The 19,688-nt window shown below is 37.0% G+C and overlaps 1 long non-coding RNA gene across 5 annotated transcripts in view; it reads right to left on the bottom strand.

Moving 5' to 3' along the window:
* Window positions 1-273: 273 nt before the first annotated feature.
* LOC144380438 (uncharacterized) overlaps window positions 274-19,688 on the bottom strand; it is a 36,852-nt gene continuing 17,437 nt past the window's right edge. For 2 of the 5 annotated variants that reach the window (XR_013444589.1, XR_013444587.1), the window contains exons 2-6: window positions 19,212-19,304; window positions 9,374-9,586; window positions 8,873-9,123; window positions 8,335-8,464; window positions 274-7,239 (exon numbers count right to left, since the gene is read on the bottom strand). This is a non-coding gene — a long non-coding RNA (uncharacterized LOC144380438). The remainder of the gene's footprint in view (window positions 7,240-8,334; window positions 8,465-8,872; window positions 9,124-9,373; window positions 9,587-19,211; window positions 19,305-19,688) is intronic. The other 3 variants (XR_013444590.1, XR_013444591.1, XR_013444588.1) reach the window with 3 other exon arrangements.

The following is a 19,688-nucleotide window of genomic DNA, read 5'->3' as shown; positions in this document are numbered from 1 at the left end:
TATCTTACTTCCCACATCCTTCAAAAAGTTTCATTATGCCTTACTCCTCTACCACCCCCATACCTCAATAGTTTTTTGCTTCTTTTTTCTATTGGGTTTGTACTTCTCAGTATCCCTGGCCAAAACAACTGAAGGAATAAAGAAATGAGATCTCAAACCATTTATCCATGGTGGGTGATTAAGGTAGTTAAAAAAAAAGAGAGAGAGGGAGAGAGAGATTACTAGTGTACCTAGGAACACTGAGGTAGAACTTACCACATCAAAATACAAAACTTTCAAAACAGTACATTTTATTTGACATTAGACAACATTCCCCAATTTCTCTCAGTTGTGACATGTAGATGGCTTTACATTGTTTTTGTGGTCACCCATGCTGAGCAAGATTTTTCAATCTTCAAAACACTCAAAGCTAAAAAATTCTGCATTTCACATCAGTTCACAGGTCCAAGTGTATCTTCCCATTTATCGGAGCATTTGACATAGATTCCTTTTTAGGTAGAAAGGTAGAGACGAAGCCATTTTCTTTAAAAACGGATTTGTCCACAATTTCATTTATGCCATAAAAATCAAGATGACAGCATGTTCTTATTCTTATCAGTAGCAGTAGTCTTAAGATGCCAGAAACTGTGAAAGGAAGGCTTTTAGTTACTTTCTCCTTTCCAATTTCCAATAATGTAATCCCCGACCCCAACCTGAAAATAAGAGTGTTACAGAATCCAGCTGATACCACATATTAAAAGCCAAACGTTAGTATTTAGTTGATAAATATTTAGTCCAAAATTGTTTCTCAAAAACTACTGTGTCTTCATCTCAACAATGGCCAGTTATTGGAATTGCATTAAACTAAAAAAAGCAATCCCCTAGTTTGATTTGGAGGTAGTAATGCTCTTAAAACCAATCCAAAACACAAGCAGGCTGCCCTTAAAACTGGTTTGACCTTCTCTTTCACTCTTCCTCCTAATCCCACCCTCTGTGAGTGATTTAAAAATAGAAAAGGTCAAAGCCCAGTTGGGCGCTAGATTGAGGATTTTTTTATTGTTTACCTCCAGTTTTTGCCAATTACTTCCAATTTCTATTATTTTATAATTTTAAACATGGTAAAATTAAGCTATTTTTATTCACTGACATAATTCCACTATAAGAGATCCTTTCTTGAACATATTTTGATGGTGAGATTTCTAAAGATTAAGTTGCAAAGCTGTTGCAAAAGAGAAATCATGTCTCTCCCATTATGTTATGTACCATCTGAAGATTGTTCTTAAAAGAGATTTAGGCAGTGTATATTTGTCAGAATGTGAAATGTAAAGAATTAAAAGCAAGTAAAACTGATAAATGCGTTTCAAAACCAGCTGTGGCTTGAGTATGAGTGTTTCCCCAAGGCTGGTACCAATGAGACTGGGGTTTGGGAATTAGTTGTTTCTCATCCCTCCTTCTGCCTAGCAGTGGTCACAGCCATTTCTCCTGAGGGATGGGCCAAGAAAAATAAAGTAATTCTACTATAAGGAAAGTTCCTCACACTTAAAGAGCTAGCTCAATAGAAAACCCTGCTTATTGTAGTGGCCAGAGTGGTAGAAGAAACACAGAACAGGAATTAAAACCTACAACATTATTAAGGGACTAAGCCATGCCCCTAATCAGAAAACAGGCCAAAGGAAAGTTTTAAAAGTTCTATAGGAAAGCATTCATTTTTTCGTGTCTCTGAGGAGAACTGGGAACATAGCAAAAAACCTTATACATAATAGGCACTCAAACATACTTGTAGAATGCATAAATGAAGAAATGAACAGTAACCTCTTATATTCTAGTCTCCAAGCTAATAAAAAATCAGTTTCTTTCAGTCATGATCTTTTTTGTTTTCTGCCTAGCAACAGAATACCTTTAAATAGACACTTCCATTTAAGGAAGAATTTCATTCCATTTTTTGTGTTGTTTTGTTTTATTGCATCTCCAAGATAAACTAAGTGCATTTTATACCAGATCTGTTCCAATTTAACATCACCTTCAGTATTAGTATGAATTAATAGAAAGCCCTCTCTTATTCCCACTCTACAAAACATGCCAAAGAGAAGGTGGTCACTTGTTCTTAGTGTCTTAATGTCCTAGCTGCTCAATAACATTTATTCAAGTAATAGAAGAACTGCAGTCTCTTATTAAATTTGTTCTTGTGTTTCCACCACAGACTATTGAGATTAAATTACATTTTGGTCTAGGACTTTTATTTCTTAATTCTCAGCATTTGAGAACAGTACTTTATTCAAGGTAAATAAATTTTTACAAAATATGGAAAATGTAGGGAAAAAATCTGCTCAAGTGGCTTCCTGACTCTAAGCCAGGTCAATGAGCAAATATTTTTAAAACCAGTTATTTCATCTTAGTTCTCATCTTAAATCATTCATCTATAATAAAAACAGAGTATTAAAGTAACGAATAAAAGGACAAGTCCTAAGCGCCCTTGTATCAGTCTTCGGGCTTCAAACTAGGTCAATGAGCAAGTGACATTGGGACTTTCTAGAACTAGGAATAATGTGTTCATTTAATATTAAAAGAACCATGCCTTATTTTTCTATTTTTTTAATCTCCAAGGCATGTCAATGTGCATTTTCTGGACCAGACCCACTTAACTAATTTTTCTAGCATAATACGTTCCGGAGAACAGGCACTCAAATATTTGCTCAAAACTCAGTATTTTCTTATCTTCATCTATAATCTGTATTCTAATGCCCTTTAGACTTGGCCCATTTCACTTCTCTTAGGACCTAGAACGATGTCTTTCATCTCAAATGAATCTAAAAGCAAAGCCATTTGCTTTTTACTCCTGAGTCATTTATTTTTACTCCTTTAATGACTCAAGCCAGACCAGGGTGGATTGAATTCACTTCCACCTTCAGCATTCAGCATTTTAAAGACTGAGAGAACTGTAACACCTTGCTTTTTAAAAATATTTCCCATCTCTTCAGCCAGGCCAGGGAGAAAGTATACCTCTGATTCAGATTTTATCTTTCCACAGAGGTCAGCATTTAGCATACTGCCTGGCACAATTCCATTTTCCCCATGTTTTTATTAAATAAGCTTTGCAGTGCTTAAGTAACTTTTAGTCTGGATCTCCCACCTATTTGCTTATTTCCTCCAATGAACACCCCATAAGGATAAAATCATTTTTGTATCGTAGGGCATAAGTTCTGAGCCTCACAGAAAGTAACCAGTAATCATTCATTAAGCCAAATTATTTCCTTATATCTGTATAGAACAGTAGGCTCTGTAAATTTGCACATCTCTGATAACGAATTTTTGCATCCCCACTTGCTATCTCTGGGGATAAAAGAGAGTAAATAATCAATGTTCACTCAGCAGATATTGTTTTGGCAGTATAAAACTTATAAATTGATTTTATACATTATCTGCTGCTACCCAGGACACAATAAAGATGGTCTAACTTCACATCGCCAATGACTTATGAGATTGGCACATAATAGACAATTATTATCCAGTTTTATATTTATCAGATATTTAATCCTTTATATATTACATTCCGAGTGTTCAAGAGGTAATTTTTCCTCAAAAATTTTTCAACTTTTTTCATAGTATAATGACGACTGCGATATAATTTTATAAGCCTAGTACTCAGCACCAAATTAGAAAATAAGTAGTTACACTTACAAGGTGCTTTAGAGTTTCCAAAATACTACACATGCATTGCCTTATTCTCAGCTATAAGCACAATGAAATGATAAGTCTGTCTCTTTAGTGCCTATAATAGTGAGTTTACCTAGTGAGCAACTGATGATATTCATTCATTCAACAAGTATTTAAACCCTCAGTTTGTATAACTATTTATACTACCTTCATCATAGTCAAGCACACAATGAGAATTTTGTAGACAAAATGCCTATCTCACAGAAAGTTTTATTCACACAGAAAATAGATAATGTCCTATATTTATAGAGCACTTTAGAAAGTGCAAGGGCAATCTCAATCATTACATTTTCCCGTCACCTGGGAAAATATACTGATCATTTAATTTGACATGACCAGTAAAGTCTTGATTAAAACAAGCAATATCTAATTCCTTATATCTAAATCTAAATAGTCTAGGACATAAACCTCCCTCTTATTACATGGGAGCATTATCTTAGATTTCACAGTACCCGAACAGTACCGGGCCCATAAAAGGCAATTAATATTCATCCATTCATAAACATGTAACCCACTGGCTTTTATATAGTGCTTTAGTGTATAAAGCACTTTAACATGCACCTCATACTCTGAAATTTTTAATTCCATAATGAGAACACTTCTTTTCCCTTTGACATCTGTAGCACCTACCATGGTATCCGGCACATTTTAAGGGCTCACAATAGTTTAATACCCTGTGCTTGCAGTATATTTTATGGTTTCAAAGCAGTTTCCATGTGTTTGCTTCTCTGCTACCTGGAATACTGTATTTTTACCTAAAAATTACCAGAGCAGCAGAAACACGATAGCCACAAATATAGGAGTTATTCATTTTTCAAACAATTCCTAGTATCTGCATAGTATTATATACTTTGGCAAAGTACTTTATTCAGGCTTCTTTTAGAATGTAGATACTATGTAATCAATATTCATTCATCAACTCTGAAACTCATAAATCTTTAAGTGCTTTATAGTTTACAAAGCACATTCACATATTTTTCTTCAAGTCACCTGGATGTGATCATAAATAAATATTGCATCCTTAGTACACAGGGACAGGCATACAGAAATATTATTATTCAGCACATAGTCCCTGGTATTTACATCAGGGGTGATAAAAACTATGGCCCCCAGACTAAATCTACTTGGTTCACCAGCTAAGAATAGTTTTTCCTTTTTAAAGGGTTGTAAAGGAAAAAAATGTGTCAGAGACCATATGGCCCACAAAACCTAAAATATTTATCATCTGACCCTTTATGGAAAGTGTGTGATGACTCCTGATTTACATAATGCTTCACAACTGACCGTGCACTTTAAATGTTAGCTGTGCATGGCTGCCAATATACTATTAATGAGAATGCCTTGTTTTTTCTGTGCTTTACAGTGCTTTCACATATATTCTCAGTTATTTAAATTATCTGCCCTCGTGGTAAGGGGGAAAAAATCAAGGAAAGGATTAAACCTGCTAATATTCCCAAGTTCTCTCACCTTTAAGCCTAGAGGTGGGTATTAAACCCAGGAGCAGTGCTAGCACAATCTACCAAATTATTAGGCCACTACTATAAGCAGGGAGTTCAAACTGTCTCTTTGGAGCCTCACTCCATCCCAGGCCCAATCATTCATTTTGTAACCATTACTAGGAATCCCAAACCCCAAGAATCCTGCTCACCCAAGCTCAAAGAAGAAAGGTGTTGCAGGCTGGTGCTTCTCAACAGGATGGCACATCTGGGTATTTCTTGTCTAATTCTTCTCATTGGCCTGGAACATCTCTTCACATTTCCTCTAGATAGCCTGGCACTTTTTTTCCCCCAACAGCCTGATGCTTGCCTTTGCTCATCAGGCTAGAGCTTCTAAGGAAAAGGGAGGACTGAAATACAATGTTACCTATATGTGTCTCTCAAGGAGCAGAGGTGAAGAGAAATGGAAATTTAAAAAATAAACAATAAATGGCTCAAAACTGTGATAAAATTTGGCTTAAGACTGGCCCAAGCATAATATTGCCAATCTAAAGATACGTTTCCTAAGGTAATAGCAACATCAAAAAGGGCTCCTCAAAAGAAGTTACATGAAAACATAAGAACTGGAAAGGGAGAACTGAAAATGTCAAGGGTAGGGAGGGTAGCAATAGAAAGAAGCTGGGGTTTAGTTTTCTCATCTTGGGATTTCCTTTGGTCTTGGGGCTTCTATTCTTCCCGGATTCTGTGTCATGGGCTTCCAGCTTCCCACCTAATTTAGCCTTGAGACATCTTTCTCTCTTCAGCCTTCTGTCCATTTAGACAGGCAAGAGTCCTGGGTCTTTATGTGTGTCTGGGGCCTTCCATCCTGGATCTCAGGTTTTTATCTCAAGTCTTAGACCTTGTGTCTTAGGTCTCAAGCCTTCCATGGGTCCCCACACTTAGGCCTACAGTCTCCCACTCTGGGTCTTTGGACTTCTATCTAACTCAAGATTTGAACTTTCCATCCAACTCAGTCAGGTCTTCTCTCCAACAAGAGCCACCTTTTTACATCATAGCTGTCAGGGCTTTGTTGGGTCTCAAGCCTGAGGATTCCATCTATCTTGAAACACAGGTTTTCCATGTTTGTCCTCAGGTCTCAAGTCTCAAACCATCTGTCTTTTACTTTGGGCCTTCTATCCATTATGGGTCTTCCACCTTCTGTCCATCATAGGTCTTAGATCATCTCACAGGGTGTCCTGGCATAACGAACAGCTCTGCATGATTTTGATAGCTGGCACTCTGTACCTATTGGGAAGGGGTTAGGAAACCCCTTTGTTACAAACACACACACATGACCACACAGATGCACAAAAATATGCAAGGAGAGAGGACTGCATAAAGTCAAAGGGGGGGGAACACAGAACATATAGAGACTGAAATACTCAAAGGTAAGCAGAAGGGGAAAAGCAGAGAAGAAACAAGAGAACAGAGATGAATGCTGAAATGGTAAATCACAAAGAACAGAGATGGATGCTGAAATAGTAAATCACAAAGAACAGAGATGAATGCTGAAATGAAAAATCACAAAGAACAGAGATGAATGCTGAAATGGAAAATCACAAAGAACAAAGAGACACTTAGCAGGGGGAAAAAAGACAGAAAATGGCCAAGAGAGGCAGAACAAATATGTAGAAAAGAGAAATGTGAGATAATGAGTAGAAAAAGCAGAAGGGAAGCCAGAATGAGAAAAAGGTGAAATGTCAAACCAACAACAAGGGGAAGGGAAGACGAACAATCAAGAGTTCACAACAGTAAAAGAAGAGAGGTATAGGCAGAACAAGAAATGAACAAAAAGCACACAGCATGTGACACAGAGACAAAAAGGGAAGAACAGTGAAAGAAGAGCCAGTTCTAGGAGAGTAAAGAGAATCAGTAACAACAACAACAAAAAAAACTAGAGAGAGACATCTAAGACAAGGCACAGACCACTCTTAGGAACAAAAAACAAAATGAGACAAAGATACAGAGAAGAAACTAGGAAGAGAATCATGGGATGGCTAAGACACACTTTAGACGGAGAAAGACAACCAAAGAGATTCAAGAAAGAAATAGACAAGCAAAGACATACACACTTACGAGTGAAAGAGATAAGCAAAGGCAGACATTCAGAGGAAGAGGATAAGTAAAGACAAGATACAATACGGGGCACAAAAGGCATATGAGAAGCATCACAAAAAGAAGACAACAAAAGAAAAACAAAAAGTACATTAATAATTACAATTAGCTATTATTAGTACCAATACTACTTATATTACTAACAATAATAATTATAATAACAATCACCAACTTAGATGTTTCCTATTTATAAACTTTTACCTTACAAATTTCTTACATAGAACCAAAATATGCCAACTCTGCCTGCCACTAGATGGTATTTGTGGTCACTTGTATTGTGCCAAATGAACTTATAAAACTTCTTGGGTTACCTTTTACTTACCATGGGCCAAACACTGTACTGAACACTTTACATACATGATTTCACTTAATCGTCACCTACAAGTCTAACCAAAAACTCTAAATTAACAAAGGCCATACACCTAATGAGTGGCAGAAGATTTAAACACAGAATGTGTACTTTTAATATTCTGCTTCAACTGTTTACAAGGATTTCCAAAAGAGCCAAACAAGATGCCACACATGTATGAATATTATAATAAAGGGCCCTTAGAGAGCACCTAGTCAATCACCTCACTTTATATCTTCGTTTTTCTCCATCCTTTAAAAAACTAACTTCATTTTCACATGCTTCACAACTATAATGGCAGCTTCATGGACTGGGCTTCCTTTAACACTAAATCTTAACTGCAGATAGTTTCTTTCACAAGAGGAGGTGAGAAAGAGCCACTCTTTCAGGAAAAAAAAAGAAAACCTCTTTTTGTTTTAGGCTTCCACAGTTTAGGCCTCTAAGAGTGGCAAAGCATTTATGCAGTGAAGACAAAGAAGAGACAAGGTGAGACTCAATTACTCGGACACAACTGGTACGCAGACTATATCTTTGAATTGCTTCAGTGAACCCAGTTGGTAATACAGGTTACTGGTTATCCTCACATCTCACCTTGGGAACCCCCTCCATGTTAGACCATCATGCCTCATCCCATACAAACCTACAACAAACAGCTATGAGCTCTAAAGTGAACCTCACAGGATTACAACACCAACAACTTACTTCATTCTGCTGTTCTAAAATGGTAGCATGCCAGGCATGTTGATCTTCCTTTGGTATGTTCCACTTTCTTGCACTCTGCACTGCTTTTAGGAGACAGTGATTTGGCAGATAAGAAGGGAAAAATCAGGAGCTATAAAAAATGAGAGGGAAACCATGTAAATGCCATATAAAAGTATTCACTGAGTACTGTGCAAGAGTTATGGGAAGATTCAAATTAATGAGCTATAGAAAACTATCTCTACAAAGCTTAGAAACATAAAGTTGAAGCCTTTAAGTCCTTAGATAAAACTAATACAAGTTCTTTGTTCAAAAAAACAGGAAACTATGGCAATCATAGGAAAATGTCTTGCCTAATAACACTTAGTGAGTCACTGGAAACACCATCAATCACAGTCTGTCTTTTGGTTGAATAATCTGTACAAAATCTGTATAATTAGGGTTTACTACTTACTGAATGGTTACCTCCATCTCCCAACCTGCACCCCCCAATCAGCTTCTCTTATCACCAAGACAGAGTATGCAAGGTCCTGGTTCTTACCTGACAACGGAAACTTTGTGCCGTTTCTGGTCAGGTTCCATTAATCAGCAAGTATACAATTCCTATTTATCTTCTCAAACAGCTTGTTTTGTGTTTTATCCCAAAGACATCCTAAGCCATCTTGAAGTATGTAAATGACTGTCAAAATTCCCCAACAGGGCCTCAAGAAAGACTCTGGGGACCAGAGGGTCCAAAATGGTGATCTGCCCATGATCAAGGTCACAGATGTGGCACTTGTTGCCCATGTTCTCCTAAAAGAAAGAATAATTTAGCTGTAAGTTTCTACCACACACTAGTCCCACCCTAAATATCCTAACTCACGCAGCCTGCTACTCTCTTCACATCATTTTCACCCATTTCACACACAGTTAGTTAGGAAGCTATTTTTACCAAACCAGACACAGTCAATAATGATGCAAACAATATCAGTGGAAAGCTATGTGCAGCATAAAACAAGGTCAGAATTAATAGCTATTAGTTATGCTTTTAGAGACAACTTACCCACCTCTGATGGGTGGTGGTTGTTTTGAGACTTCATCTTCCTCCCTGGGCCCAGGGAAGAATCTTGGTAGAACCTCCTGGCCTAGGGTTGTTGCCCAGTGGTAGTGAGCTTTTCCCTTGGAGGATCCTCATGCCCCATCTCCACCTAGGGATCGTCAAAGGGAACGGGTCACTAACACTATAGAGCAACAAGCCTATTCTTCTGAGGAAGATCTGGAGAAGAGATCAAAGAAAAGTAAGTTACTAAAATGCAGAACACTGGGAAAGTCTGTCCCAATTAGCAACTAGTAGTTAAATTAAACAATGTCTACCCTTTGCTTCAGATGGATTGAGGGGTGAAGATTTAGTGCTCTATATCCTAGCTACGAGCCTAGCAACACGTAAATTCTTCTGTTTATTCCAGCTCCATTCCTTGCACCTCCCCTCATCTCCAGGAGCAATTTAGAGCTGATTACCAAAATTCCCATACTGTGCTTTATTCTTCAGTCTCCACTGATGAGCATTTCCCTAGAGGGTATTATTAATACCCTGGTATTCTCATCATAAAATAGTGGAGTTCAAGAAATTAAGGAGTTGAAAATAGTAGAAATAGTTTTCTCAACCAAGTGAGCCAATCAAGTCACTTAGAAAAGCTCCCATGTGATCTGACCCTATGGGTTAAGAATTCTTCTTCACATTGCCTCAGGCTTCTTTTATAAAGCAGTATTTTAAGAACTGAGCGATCTACCTCAATCAGAGGGCCTCTCATTCTATTTTATTTTTATAGCATTCCCCTCTTTTAAAACTTGTATGTCAAGCAGTAAGTTGCTGGAGCATTGCCAAGGTAAACAAACTGTTTTCTACTCAATCCACATGGTACATTTCTTGAACTCTTATGTAAATGGGGCACCACCAGAGTCCCAGGATATTCAGAGAAGTCAAGAATGGTTACAGGCATATCAAACACCAGTTATTATAACAGTTAAGCAAATCTATGCAAAAGGAAAAAAGATACAGAAAGCTAGGAAACCAATAAATAGCTTACACAGACCCTTGGGTCTTTGTTTTTCCACCTTTCAACAATTTTATGATTCTTCAAATTAAAAAACCCTCAAGTTTTGTTTTTGTTTTGTTTTGTTTTTGAAAGCGAGCAAGGAGGGAGGTTGGGGGGGGCGGGAAGGGACAGAGGGAGAGGAGAGAGACAATCTTTAACAAGCTCCATGCCCAGTGTGGAGCCCAACACAGGTTTCGATCATTCTCACAACCCTGAGATCATGATCTGAGCCAAAACCAAGAGTCGGAGGCTTAACCAACTGAGTCACCCAGGTACCCCAACCCTCAACTTTTTAAAACAAGGAAATGACAGTGACAATAGAATTGGGCCTGCCAAATCAGGGCTTTGATACATATTGAGTTGGTACTTTGCATCAACGAATCCACAACACTTAACTACCAGTCTGCTAAAGGAAGGTGGAAATAATTTCAAGGGCTGCTAATCAGATACAGGTTTGTTTGATCTTTCCTGCTAAGTAGCTTTGAGATGTGAATGGAAGTAATTTATTGTTTTGCGTCTCTCATTCTTTGTTTATGAAATGGGGATCAAGTATGCTTGTCCTTACAGACCTCACTGGAGCCTAACTCAGAGGGATAAATGAAATGATAGGCCAAACTCATCTGTAATGTTAAAATATATATGTATATGCAAAAAAAAAAACCACTGTAGGAATTGATAAAAACTGGATCATTTTCTGTTTTAAAAAGTAGAGCAGCAGGAAGTTAAAGTCCATAAAGCCAAAGACAGAATTCCCACAATGATGAGCTCCCCAAACTACCTTTTTTTCCCCAGGTGGCTTGAGAGCCATCATTTTAAAGATTATTTGGAGCTTATCCAGATTCTCAAAAAGAAAGATCTGCTGAATGTGAAGCTGCTTACACCTACTTGCAGTCCTCAGGCTTCACATGCTCTGAATGTCCTTGAGAAGAAAGACAGGGCTCAGGAGGATACCAGAACTGCTGAGAAACCCTCAAAAACAAACAAACAAAAAAAAACTAGGACGCATTAACTTGAAGCATTAGATATAGGCATGTCCTGTCTCTCCTCTTTAGCCTATCTGGTCTCCCTAAGGTCTTATAAGAGCAAGCACTGGCAGTATCACAGAAGGATTAGGCAAGTGCAGAAAAATAAAAGAAAACCATGGGTCAAACCCATATTTTTATATGGGTTTATATACCCACCTTAAGGGCTAACCAAATTTGTGGCCTAAGGGTCATCCTTTTGCTGAAAATACAAGATACAAGGTAGCAGACCAACTGCTACTACTACCTTAAAGTACAACTGCCTTGATCTTTTTTACTAATTCACTAGTCACCTTTACAATAGGATAGGAGCTCACTGAAGCAGGTCTAAGCCAGGTTTGCAATCCTGAAAGCACTTTGTATGGTGTGGAAAGCAGCAGGTATGGTTTCCAGATTCCTGATCAGGAATTCCCTTATTATAAGGACTTTTATATCAATATCAAACAAGCTCTAACAGTAGTGTATGAAAGGTCAGTTATTCAACTCTACTCTCTAGATAAGATGTCCAGTCAAACCAGTGTTCTATGATGTTCTCAATATGAGCAGAACAGGCTTCAAAATCTCTTGGCAACATCCTTCCCCATCTTTATCTTATTTAAGATTAGATACTTTATCTCCAAATATGGGCTTCCAAGTTAAACATGGCAGTTCATACATATTTATACATATTTATTCTGCTCCTTCCTGAAATCCCATTAATGACAGTAAATGGACGCTCCATGTACAAGCAAATTTACCCAAAGAATTTTTAAATTAATGGATTGAAGTACAAATTCATTTATACACACCCTAGTTAAGATACCTAAAAGGAAATGACTATTCCAGTCTCCCCAGATCTTCTGAGCCGCTCTGAACCATATTTACTGAGTATGGCTGCTTTAGATCAAAGCCTTCTAGTTTTGTTTGTTGTTATAGTGATGAAATATTCAAGAAGATTCCCTCTCCCTTAAAGGGAAACTAAGGCCAGAGAAAGTGGTCACATTTTGGAACTGGTACAGAACCATATATTAAGGTTCCATATTCATTGACAAGAATTTTGAGATTCCTGATCTGTCATCTCATAGTTCAACAAAATGTCAAAATACTTTAGACATAAAAACCAAGTGGCATACCTGGCCATCTGGTTCAAGTACTCCAACACTAGCCAAGTCACAGAAGCATCACAGCTAAGAAAGGGTATTAATGATCATGTAATCAGACATTTTCATTCTTTACATAAAGAAACTGGAAGCCCTGAAGATGAGACTCCATCAGTGTTATACAACTAGTAAGTAGGTGGCCAAGTGGTACTTAAATCCATGTTGTCTCTCAATTCAGGTCTTTTGCCTCTGGGATATGGGCAAGGACACTCAGGGGTATAGGAGGTTTCTATAAAATTTTTTAACATTTTTATATCTCACCATGAAAACAGTCTAGATCATCTAGATGACTACCTTATAATGGAGAATTCCAGTGCCAGATTGGTGGCAAGTGGTACTACTTTTGTTGCCTAGAGCTTAAAGAACAGAAGAAACCAATATATAAATGAGGTTTGTGCCAAATGAAAAAAAAATAGCACTGGTATGTGCTATAACAAGATCTTGCTGCAGCCTGAAAAGGATAATTCGGTTAAGGGCATTAACAAAGCACATGAAAGAGGAGACATGCCATGCTGCAAAGAAGCAATGTGATAATAGTACCATTTACCCATTTTAGTAGCCATTTATTTACTATTATTTTGCACATTTGCTGTGTTTTACAGTTGTACTGTAGACCTAAGCAGAAAGACTTTCTTCTTATTTTGTTCATACCCTTAGCTTAAAAATTACTTCCATGAACTCAAAGGGACATAAGAACTTTTTTAAGGAAAAGCTTAATCAAAATTACAAAAAAATGTTTACTCAAATTACAGCAAAATGGTAATTGTAGAATCTAAGAGGGGAGCATGTTGGTGTTCACTGAAGAAATTTTTCAACTTTTCTGAAGATGTTCATAATAAATTTTGGAGGGAAAAAAGGAAAACTTTGAGACAACAGCTCCCTACTGTCAAACTTGTTATACAGATTTCAGAAAGTATCTCAAATATTTGACATAAAATATTAAAATTATGCCCAATACAAATTTGTATTATTTTGTTACTACTCTATATGCAATACCTGTAACATTAATCAGAACACTTTAAAATTAGCATACATTAGCTTGAATAAAATCAAATAAAATTAAACTGTTGAAAATCGCAATTGGATTACATATTGCCAAGAAATAAATCTACTCTTTGAGTGATATAGGTACTTTGGACAACTAGCTGGAGATCACTAAATGGATTTTCCCTACCTCACATAGGAACACGTCTTTCTCCTCCCTCCCACCTCCAGTGTTCTCAAGATACTGTAATTATCAGAAAAAAAAAAAACTGAGAAAATAAATGCATAACCAAGGAACAGATTACCTAACTATATCAGAGTAATTTAATCTGAAAGTGAGGTGCAAATTTGGAAATTGGGTAGATCTTAGTTCTTAAGAAAGGTTTGTTTCTGTAATCTATTATAAGTTTCAAAACTAAAAGAAACATCAGGAACTCGTAGTCATTTTTAGTTTCAGGAACTTTTAATCAACCTATAGCTAAACTCTCCCTAAACTCAACCACAGAGACAACTGTCAATGTTCTCACCTACCCTAACATGAACATAAAAAAAGTCTCCCAACCAAGCCAGGTTGTTGGGAGTGGGAAGTAACAGATAAGCAAAGGATACTATTAACAATTCCTGGGGTAATAGATCAGAGTTGGAAACATCTGTATAAACCCATGTTTAGCTTAAAATAGATACAGATTATTACATACACAAATATTAATAAATACATGCATGAGTTAATATGCATGTGTATATCTCCTCATTCTTATCAACTCAGGTGTTGAAGCAATGACACCCCAGTAGCAATGAGCACACATAACACTCACATCTTGATTTTTTTTTTAGAAATGTGTTTCTTTTTTTTAATTATGTTCAGTTAGCCACATAATTAGTTTTTGATGTAGTGTTCAATGATTCATTAGTTAAGTATAACACCCAGTACTCATCACATCTTGATTTCTAATACTGTTCTCCAATAAGAAGAATCAGGACTCCTTGAAGACACGGTAGATCCTAGGACTGGGATAAGAAACATACAAATGAGCCCAGAGCATCTTGGTAGTGCCAGAAAGAAAGAAAGTGCTCAAACAAAAAAAAGAAACCCACAAGGATGGGGTTATGTCCAACGAGCCAACTGAAAGAACTCCCAGAGGCCAAAACTAGAACAATCTGAACAAAAATAAGTAGTAATGAATTATTATCAGAATATAAATATTCATGAAACGATATTGATATAAATGAATTCTCAAATAAATACATAATTTAGGAAGACCAGACACATTTCCTGTGCAGAAGAAATCTAAATAACTTATGTAGACACTCAACCATCAAAGAGGTGGAGGATAACTCCCCATTTTTAAGCACATCTGGCCTCCCTTCAAATACAGTATGGGAAGGGGAAAAAAATAATTTTAAATGTTAAGTGGAAAAACTTGGCAAACAGTACCTTAGCCAAGTAATAACAGTCAACATCAGTAGTGGTATGTCACGTTGATAGTACGTACTCGAGAAAGAAGAGTGGCAGTGTACTGCTATGATCTTCTTCCCAAAAACTCAAGGCCAGTCTAGTCATGAGAAGAATATCAGACAAATCCCAATAGAGGGACATGCTACAGAATACTTGACCATTAGTCCTTAAAATTGTTAAGGCCATCAAAAACAAGGAAAGTCTGAGAAACTGTCATAACTAAGAGCCTAAGGAAGACATGACTACTAGCTGCAAGGTAGTATCCTGGATGGGATCCTGGAACATAAAAAGAGCATTACAGAAAAACTAAGGAAATGTAAATAAAGTACGGACTTTAGTTATTAATAATGTATCAATATTGGTTCACTAATTGTGACAAATGTATCATAGTACTATAAAATGTTAATAATAAGGTAAAATGGGTATGGGGTATATAGGAACTCTCTCTGTACTATCTTCAAAACCATTCTGTAATACTCTAAAATAAGTTTTTTTTTTCTTTTAAATCTGCCAACTAGATGCTGAAGGCTTACAAATTGCAGGGGTTTTTTGGGGTTTTTTTGTTTTTTTTTATTTTTTTTTCAAAAAAAAAGCAAGCATATGGCCTTTCTCTTCACTACATCTGTGTCTCTGGGGTAAATACTGAGTACTGCAATTGCTGGGTCATAGGGTAGCTCTATTTTTAATTTTTTGAGGAACCTCCACACTGTTTTCCAAAGTGGCTATACCATCTTGCATTCCCACCAACAGTGTAAGAGGGTTCCCCTTCCTCCACAACCTCTACAACGTTTGTTCTTTCTTGCTTAGCAATGTCCACAATAGCCAAACTGTGGAAAGAGCCAAGATGCCCTTCAACAGACAAATGGATAAAGAAGATGTGGTTCATATATACAATGGAATATTACTCAGCCATCAGAAAGGATGAATACCCAACTTTTACATCAACATGGATGGGACTGGAGGAGATTATGCTAAGTGAACTAAGTCAAGTAGAGAAAGTCAATTATCATATAGTTTCACTAATTTGTGGAACATAAGGAATAGCATGGAGGACATGAGGAGAAAGAAGGGAAAAACAAAGGAGGGGGAATCGGAGGGGGAGATGAACCATGAGAGACTATGGACTCTGAGAAACAAACTGAGGGTTTTAGAGGGGAGGGGGGCGAGGGGATGGGTTAACATGGTGATGGGTATTAAGAAGGGCATGTATTGCATGGAGCACTGGGTGTTATACGCAAACAATGAATCATGGAACACTACATCAAAAATGAATGATGTACTGTATGGTGACTAACATAACATAATAAAATAAAATTTAAAAAAAAAGCAAGCAAAATGGAACCTGAGAACTGGTAATTCTGTTTTCCAGATTTTGCTACAGTACGTAACATCATTGTTGGCAAATCTGGCCTAAAGACTTGCTTTTTCTTTTCTGTTTATAGGGATTTAATTGTAGTCAGTTTTTAAGTTGAAACATATGAGGCCCAAATATCAAGAATCCATAATATCAAAAAGTTATTAAAATTAGCAACTTGAACTCTTGTTCTTGTTCATCACAGACCATATGGAAGGACCTACTCAATACATTATATAAAATGAAGGCAGCAGTTATAGCAGTTTTCAGTCAAGGGAGACATGTAAGGCTAGAAAACTCTAATGATCATAAGAGTAACTGCATACCAATTATATTATACAGCGGCAAGCATACTAACAAACATAAAATACAGTATGCCAAAGTTTTCAAAGCTATTGATTAAAGTAACCTAGATATTTTATAATTAGATCCAGTAATGTAAAAATACAGTATGCCAAAATTTTTCAGAGCTATGGATAAGGCAACTTAGACATCTTATAATGAAACCCCGTAATGTACACTGATCTCCCAGCCATATCCCTATTTTGAAACTGTTACAAGCATTCAATTACATATTTTATGCAATAAGAAGGTACTGGGTCTATTGTATAGCTCCTAATATTTCTAGGGAAACTAGAAGAATAGCATTCCAGTTGGTCAAACAAAATAATTCTTTAAGTCTACCCATCATCTAAGAAATCTAGCATGAGTAAAATTTAAATTTTGCTTCAATCTCTCACCCTAACATGAAGAAATCAAAAGCTCATTTCCAACATAGTCATCAAAATAGTAAAGGAAAGAGTTCTTTATCAAACTCATTTGTATAGGGTGCACAAGGAGCCTAACATTCAATGTCTCAGTGCTCTAATTTGGAGAGGTCAAGGAAAATCAAGTAAAGCCTAAATCACCAATAAAAATAGCCAACTCAATGCCATCAATACAATGATATGTAACTGTGCACAGCCACTGAAGTTTAACTTGTTAAATTCAGTGGATCAGCTAAGTCTCAAATACTTGACATCCAACTTGAGTTGGACTTTGAGGGACACCAGTGTTAAGTGCTATTTGTCTATAGCCAAAACTATAGTGAGAAAATTGAGTTTTCATCCAATCCAATCTGTAAGACTCGAAGCAGAAGAAGGCATTAGCTCTGTTTAATCATACACATCAGTAGTCTTCACCATCCAAATTTATAAAGTTTGGGGGAACAGTTAGCTCAGTTCAGCTATCAGTTTTCTTCTTTCTTTAAGCTGGTAAAAAATTCTCCCAGGATGCTTTCACAAATAAGAATATCTTAGCAACCACCACAGATCAACTTTTAAAATTCTTTACTTAAGTCAAAAACTCCCATGCAGGTATACATTTTAGCAGCCACCACAGATCAACTTTTAAAATTCTTAAGTCAAAGGGGGCGCCTGGGTGGCTCAGTCGTTAAGCGTCTGCCTTCGCCTCGGGTCATGATCCCAGGGTCCTGGGATCGAGCCCCGCATTGGGTTCCCTGCTCCACGGGAAGCCGGCTTCTCCCTCTCCCATTCCCCTGCTTGTGTTCCCTCTCTCGCTGTGTCTCTCTCAAATAAATAAATAAAATCTTTAAAAAAAAAAAAATTCTTAAGTCAAAAACTCCCATGCAGGTATACATTTGCTAACCAGGGCCCAGATATCCTGAAAAACTATGAATGCTTTATCATAGCAGCCCTAGGTCTTACGATTTTCTACAATTTAGGGAGGTTGTTAGAGAAATGTGTAGATAAGTTACAGAAAGATAGGTAGAAAAAGTAAAGGGGGATATGGGAAAAGATGCACAAAACCAGGGTCAGAAAACTTCTTCCAATCCTGTATATTAACGTTCTCTAAGGAAGAAAGTCAGAAAGGAAAACACAATAACCACGTAGGGAAATGCAAAAAAAAAAAGAAAGAAAGAAAGAAACTTAAGTGCCTTCAATTTTCCAAATGACAAAATGTCATTTTCAAGGATTGAGATACTCAATTCAAGTCTCTGTCTTAATTCATCAGCCATCCCTAGACACTGAAGTTGAGATGGATGGTGATTTGATCCAAGGTTAGAGGCAGAACCAAAGGTTAGGTGTTCTTATTCCCAGTTCAGAACTTTTTCATAATTTTACCAGCATCTCATTCCTTCTGCCCCCAAACCCATGAAAAAAATAGTGACTCATTCCAGGGGAACCTGGGTGACACAGTCAGTTAAGCGTCCAACTCAGTTTTGGTTCAGGTGGTGATCTCATGGTGGTGGGATTGAGCCCCACATCAAGCTCTATGCTCAGAGCGGAGTCTGTCTGAGTTTCTCCTTCTCCCTCTGCCCCTCCCCACCCTCACATTCTCTCTCTCTCTCTCTCTCTCTCTCTCTCTGGAATAAATAAATCTTTTCAAAAAAGTGATTCACTCTGTTTAAGAAGTTATGTGCTTCATTAAAATGCATTTGCAAAAAGCAAGAAATACTGGTGTAGGGTCTGTAGACCCTCAGCTTATATATCCCCTGAGTAAACTGACCAGGGTGCTGCCTAGTCACACTTTTCATTTTCCCCTTGCCACTTTGTTCATTAAGTATGTTTCTTCCACTCTTCTTCCCCTGTGCCCCACAGAACTTCCCAACATTTTTTATGGTACACATCAAATTGCCCAATACCATAATGATTTGTTCATTTTGGGATCCTCCTTATCAAGAATCATGTCTTTGGTTTTATTTATTCCAGTGTGACCCAATAAAGTTTGTGGAATTAACACAAGGATTATCTCAATTTTGAAGATGCCCACATTCGCAGAGAATCCCATTTTACAAATGCTAAAGACTTTATTTCAAGCAATGAATTGAAATACAACTCCAAGATTCACCTTTGAATGCTGTCTAGTGCAGGCTTCAATCCACTTAAAGTTGATCCATCCTTCCTCTTGACTGGAGGTACAAAACCAGCTCAGAATTCATCCCTTTAAAACAAATTCCAATAAAGTTATACTTGTATATTAATATAGAATAATTTGATTAGTAACAATAGAAGATCTCATAAGCATAGACCAGTGTTTCTCAAATTGGGGTGATAAGAACCCTGGGGGTTTGTGGATATATCTTCATGGATTCCTAAATCCTATATAAATTATATAAAACATTGTATATCTTTAATAAAGGTATCTTAAAACTGGAAAACGTTTACATTTCAAATAACTTTAAGTCAGTGTTCCTCAAAACATTTTGTTCCTTTAAAAGGCATTTTATCCTGACAAATTACTTCAGTTTGAGAAACAATGGCATAGACCACATTTCCAAGAAGGCTCAGGACCATTTGTATACTACACTACCCCCAATCAGTCAGA

Source organism: Halichoerus grypus, chromosome X, assembly GCF_964656455.1.
Source record: "Halichoerus grypus chromosome X, mHalGry1.hap1.1, whole genome shotgun sequence".
Lineage (NCBI taxonomy): Eukaryota > Metazoa > Chordata > Mammalia > Carnivora > Phocidae > Halichoerus > Halichoerus grypus.
This window is presented reverse-complemented; position numbering and strand designations above follow the sequence as displayed.